Below are 6,508 nucleotides of genomic sequence, written 5' to 3' on the forward strand. Positions count from 1 at the left end.
CACACACACACACACACACACACACACACACACACACACACACACACACACACACACACACACACACACACACACACACACACACACACACACACACACTTACTGGCCCTCTTCATGGAAACTATTCCTCTGTAGTTAACTGGACGTTTCTGGCAAGTGCTGGATGACGCAACTAAAACACAGGAAGTGACTTAAGTTATGACTATGAGCTGAAAAAAGAAAACACACAAGGTGTTTTATGTATTTCTTGCTAAAGCGCTTGCATGTTATATGCCTGCTGCAGGAGATCTAAGTGTGCCAGGCTGATTAAGTGAAACAGTCAGATAGATAAGCCTGCGCCAGTGACACACACAGTCATGATCAAAGTCTACAGGTATGACTTCAGACTGTCAGTGCCTTCATAAGCAGCATAGATAGAGGAGACCTTTGCATACTGCTGCATCACCAGTAGGCTCTCTTTGCATATCCTCCCTCTCTCTGTGTTGTCACAGGAGGAAGTGTGAACTCAAGGCAGCAGATCTACATTACAACAAGCGCTGCTGCTGTCTCCATGTGGATTACTGCCAGAAAGAGAGTTGTCAATGAGCTGCAGTCGTTTCATAGAAAAACTTGAAATTCATATCATGAGGGTAGGCCTACATGCTGTTTGAACGACAGCCAGCAGGGCGGAATCGGTTCCTCTTTGCTTTTTGTATTATTGCTGTTTCTGTTCGGTACATGGCGACACTTCTGATTCAACTCATTGCCAATGAGCGCAAGTTTCAGCTTGTGTGAAGTTATCATCACCAGAAGCAGCAGCAGAAGAAGAAGAGTGCATTTTAAGGAACTGACACAGCAGAGATCGCTGGATTATTGTTGCGTGGAGGAGATCGTGTTTTTATTTATTTTTCCTGTTTGATAGTTTATATTTTTCACCAGAGGAAGTCATGACTTCGGTGTGGAAGAGACTGCAGCGCGTCGGTAAAAAGGCTTCAAAGTTTCAGTTTGTCGCCTCTTACCAGGAACTCGTACTGGAGTGTACGAAGAAATGGTGGGTTTGATGACAAATTACTTTATTTCTCTCAAATGAACGTTTTCTGTTTCTGTTTCTTAACATGTAAATAGCCCCACCTACTAACCTGTTTTGTATGTTATACGTTATAATAAGTTAATTATATGCGTCTTTCCGCTACACTGTGAAGGATGAGGGCGTCCCACATGTCGCCTCTGTATAGCGATAAGTTGTTCCACAGTGATAGTGGGTTCGATACCCGGCCCCGCCTATTGACAGGGTCTGTATATGTCTGAGACATGTTACCACCAAACAGTCCATAGGTTCATTGATCTTTACACTCATGCAGTGGTGGAAGAAGTAGGCTACTCACATTTTTCACTTGAGCTAAAGTAGCAATACTCAATTGTAAAAATACTCTGATACAAGTACAAGTCCTGCATTCAAAAATCTTCCTTAAGTAAAACAACAGAAGTATTAGTATTCATATATACTTAAAGTACCAAAAGTAAAACTACTCATTAAGAGTTATGGTCCATTTTAGAAGAATATTTATACAGTTTTTATATATACAAATATAATAAATGGATTATTGATTTATGATTGTGTTCATCATGGCTGGTAAAGGTGGAACTCATTTGAATTACTTTATATACTGCTGCTGTATGTCTTTACCTATGATCAGTTTATTTAATTATGTATTTATTTATTGTATTAGCTAATCATCTGAATCTGAAGAGAAGTATAAAGTAGTATAAATTGGAAGTACTGAAGTACTATTACTACACAATTGAACATGATTACAGTAATTGAGTAAATGTATAGTTACCTACACTGAACTCAATATATCACACAACCCTATTCAAATAATTTGTGTTCTCTAAAAAAAAACAATAGTGGCACACCCATGCAACAAAGAATAGTTTTTATGTGTGTCATTTCCTATTTATTTGGAATTGTACACAAATGCTGGCAATAAGACCAGATGTCAGGTGAACATTTGAGCAATTTAATATTTTCTAATTTGGCACAGTTATTTAATCATTTATCATTACAGACTAATTTGTCTCGCTTTTTATTCAATTCAGAGATTACATTAGATCACTTTATAGCCCTGAGGCTCTGTATGGCTTCCCCTTCTTGTGCAATTTCCTGTTGTACAAAACATTTGGGAGGAGGCCAGGTGATGCAGCACGGAGCGATATTCAGCTCTCTGACACAGACACAACATTTATAAGGAAAAAATAACTATCAAAATGGTCAGGTTAAGGGTTTAAGGGCCATGCTTTAAAGTAGAATCTGAAATATTAAAAGCATCGCAAGCTTTTCCTGAACCTTTATTACTTTTTTTTGGTACTTGCTTTAAAAGAGTGAAATAATAACTACAGTGTCTGATATTTTTCTAAGAAGTTTCTCTAGTATCTTTAAACTTTTGCCCACAGGCCACTTTGTCCCAAATTGCACCTTCTTATCTGTCCAGATTACATTGAAGAAAGGAATAATTGTAAAAGTGGCTCGTCAGGAGCACGATAAGAAACAAATATCAGGTTTTTTCACTTCAATGACTGAATAATCTCGTCAGAAGTGTTAGAGTTTGATCAGCTGCAGAGAGCTTCTGTTATCTGGAAACAGAGAAGGTACGGCACAGAGCGATTTAGAAAAAAAAGAAAACTCCCAAATATGAGGAAATCACATTTTACAAGCCTTTACAAGTGTGCTGGTAAAACAGGGAAGCACAGAGACAAGGAGGAGACAACAGGAGGAAGTGGGGAAACACAAAAGATTATTCTAAAGTCATATTACTTTAGACATGTGATGTTTTTAAGAAGAAAATCTGCACACAGTTTGATTTTACTCTGTATCTGGGGTCAGAGGTTACTAACGCTTAAAGATGACATCAAACACCAGAGTGGGGAGATGAACCCTTTGCCTCGAGGGGGCTTGAATTATGTTTCACAAGTCACATGGTTGTGTACAAGTTGTGTGTGTGTGTGTGTGTGTGTGTGTGTGTGTGTGTGTGTGTGTGTGTGTGTGTGTGTGTGTGTGTGTGTGTGTGTGTGCGTGTGCGTGTGTGTGTGTTTATGTTTTAATTTAGTGCTATGATTTGAGGCTATTGGCCGATTGGCAGAATATTGTTACCCATAATGTCTTCTTACTGAGATGCATCTTAAGACTTTGAATGAGATGTTTTACAACTGTACCTTCACTTTCAGCTCATTACTTAGATTTCGGCAACAATTCTGTTTTGGTTCACAGCTCTCATAGTGCTTTTTTCGGCCACAGCAGGCGGCTGTTTTTAGAGAAAATGCTTTTAAAACACTTTACCTGCTCAGCACCAAACAGAAAACAGACACAGTGAAAGACAGCTGGTTATAGTTGAGCATTTAGCAGCTAAAGAGACAGATATATCCCTCTTTAGCTGGTTGAGACCAAAAACATATAAAGCCTACAAAGATTTGTAGACAGGTGGCCACAAACACAACTTCAAATGAATTGTAATTATAATGTTGCCCTGTTGTCTTTCCAAACTGGCACTAAGAGGCAAAAACTGTTTTACATCATAGCAAGACTCGAGGAACAAGATATTCCCCATTCCCCAGCTCCAGGAAACAGATATACAGAGTTGCCTAAGATAAGAAAGTCAACGGTCAACAGTCAGAAAATGATAAAGTGATGTTGACAGAGACAGTTCTGTGGTTCAGACATAATTAAAGAGTTAGCAACATGCTATTTTTACAGTAACACTAAGAGTGTGTTATGTGACAAAAACATGAGATGGGAGGTTGTTCTGCTCGTACGTGTCTACATGTAAATGAGATTATCTCTTTTGACAGTAACCTCAAACACTAAATGGTGTTACAAATAATTAACATCTTGTCATCAGTGGAATATAACCATTGTTTGCTGATGACAAAACACCAACCGTAATTACAGTAATTACATGCGACTAAACTGTATTACACCCCTAATGTTTGCCCGTGTAAAGACCATTGTTACTGAGCTCATTGGTACGCTAAATGTTTTTGTGTCTTTGTGTTTCGGGTTATACTTCATTCCTTTTTCCTTCTCTTCACCCTCCGTTACCCTCACCCTGTGCCTGTAACATTATTTCTGATGTTCTTCCTGACCCGGTAATACACATAAACACATGTACACACACACACACACACACACACACACACACACACACACACACACACACACACACACACACACACACACACAGTCTGCAGTGTTGAAAAGCCATTTAGGAAATTCACTCGAATACTGCTATTACGTAAGAATTTTAAGGTACTTGTTCTTTACTTAAATATTTCCATTTCCACTACTTAATACTTCTACCACTGTATTCAGAGTGAACGTGTGTACTTTGTATTCCACTGCATTAAAGTTTTAGTTACTCATAACGTAATTCTCTGATTATTACAGTAAAACAAAAATAAAAGCAACGTGCATTTGAACAACCTGGCATTATAAAATGTTTGGAATGCGTCCAATTGTAAACATGTAAACATGAATGCATTAGTTAGAAGTTGTTCTGTAAAATCATTAGTTTTACTTTTAAATTGTGTATAGTATATTATATTTTGATGCCAATTTATGTACTTTTTCTCAAGTTACATTATCCACGAAGGACTTTAACTAGTTAGTTACTGTGTTACTACGACATTGACTTCAATACAAGGTCTGAGTACTTCTTCCACTGGCAGTCTCACCAATGTTTTGTTTGTATCACAGCTCCACAGTTGGCAGCCTGGAATCAAGAACCCCTACAGAGGCATGGTGGTGTGGCCCGTCCCAGAGAACGTTGACATCTCTGTTACTCTCTTCAAGGTACAAGACACAAACTGCAGAATTAATACAGGAAATATAAGTAGTGCAGATGCCTCCCCACACAATATGTTACTGGAAACTAGAAATTAAAAGACAATTTATAGATAGATAGATAGATAGATAGATAGATAGATGATTAAAGTCATGCAGTTAGTAGATGTCAACATTTACAAGGAAATGAATATGTAGTATATGTATATATAGTTAGGTGGATGCACAGTATATGCATGTATAATGGGCGGAGAGGATGTTTGACTCCAAATTGATATTTATTTTTTCGTCTCTACAGGAGGTCAATGCTGATGAGTTTGAGGACAAAGAGTGGACCTTTGTCATTGAGGGTGTAAGTATCTTTTTTTTTGTTATATATACTGGGTGTAAGTATCTTTGACCACTCAGCTTTTGCTTGTAAGTCTTCAAAGTACTCAGATATAGTCAGATGTAACTAAAAGTACTACGGTTGTTTTTATTGGCCATGTAAAGGAGAGCAAGGGACATCGTAAGGTTCTGGCCTCAGCAGACATCAACCTGAAGCGGTTTGCCAGTCCGACGCCGACCCAGACCGACCTGACACTGAAGCTGAAGCCGCTGTCGGTCAAAGTGGTGGACGCCACGCTCAAGCTGTCGCTGTCATGTGTCTTTGTTCGAGAGGGGAAAGCTACGTGAGTAGTAGTTGTATCCTCTCCCACCACTTACGTTAGCAGTAGTATTTAAAGGCACAACAACATGTGTTTATGATGATTATGACATTACTTAGACAGTAGTGCTTCAACATTAAATACTTGAAAGTAAAGAGAGAATACTTAAATACAAGAGTTTCTTCTGTATTTGTGTATAGGTGTTGTGGGCAATTAAAGTACACAGGTGATTTTATTTTTTTATTTTTTGTTTAACCAGGTAAAAGACTCATTGAGATTAAAATCTCTTTTCCAAGAGTGACCTGGCCAAGAAGGGCAGCATGTACGAAGTTACAACAGATAAAACACAGACATGACAGGCAGACAAATACAGCCGTAAGACACAAATAAAATGGCACATTAGCCAGTCAATATGCAAAGTAAAACAAACTATTAAAAATCATTCAAAACTAGCAAAATTTAAAACGATTTTAGGATATACGAGCCCCCACATCTAAACTACTAAAGATCAATCCAGGCTAGATAACTCACCTGCTACAGCGTGCTTAAGGATGGACCTGAATTCCCCCATAGGTGATTAAATCTGANAATCTGAGAGTTTCAGCTCCTTCTGTACATTGTTCCAAGCTGTGGGGGCAGCATATCTAAAAGCTGTTTTACCCAGTTTTGTTCTCACTGTAGGGACCAGCATCTGAATGAAATCTTGGGAGCGCAGGCCATATAGACTTTCTCTTTGACACATATATGTGCAAATGTAGGAGGGAACCAACCCAAGCAGAGATTTATAAATAAAACCCAACCAATGGGAAAGTCTGCGAGAAGATAAAGATGGCCATTTAGCAGCAGCATATAAAGTGCAATGGTGTACTCGATATCCACATCCAGTGATAAATCGTAAGGCACAATGGTACACAGTATCCAAGCTCTTTAGGCACTGGTCAGAGGCATTCATGTATAGCAGGTCACCATAATCTAATACAGGTAAAAACGTTGCACATATCAAATGTTTCCTTGTCTGAAAAGAGAAACAGGATTTATTTCTGTA

Source organism: Notothenia coriiceps, unplaced genomic scaffold, assembly GCF_000735185.1.
Source record: "Notothenia coriiceps isolate Sejong01 unplaced genomic scaffold, NC01 NC01_scaffold00037250, whole genome shotgun sequence".
Taxonomy (NCBI): domain Eukaryota; kingdom Metazoa; phylum Chordata; class Actinopteri; order Perciformes; family Nototheniidae; genus Notothenia; species Notothenia coriiceps.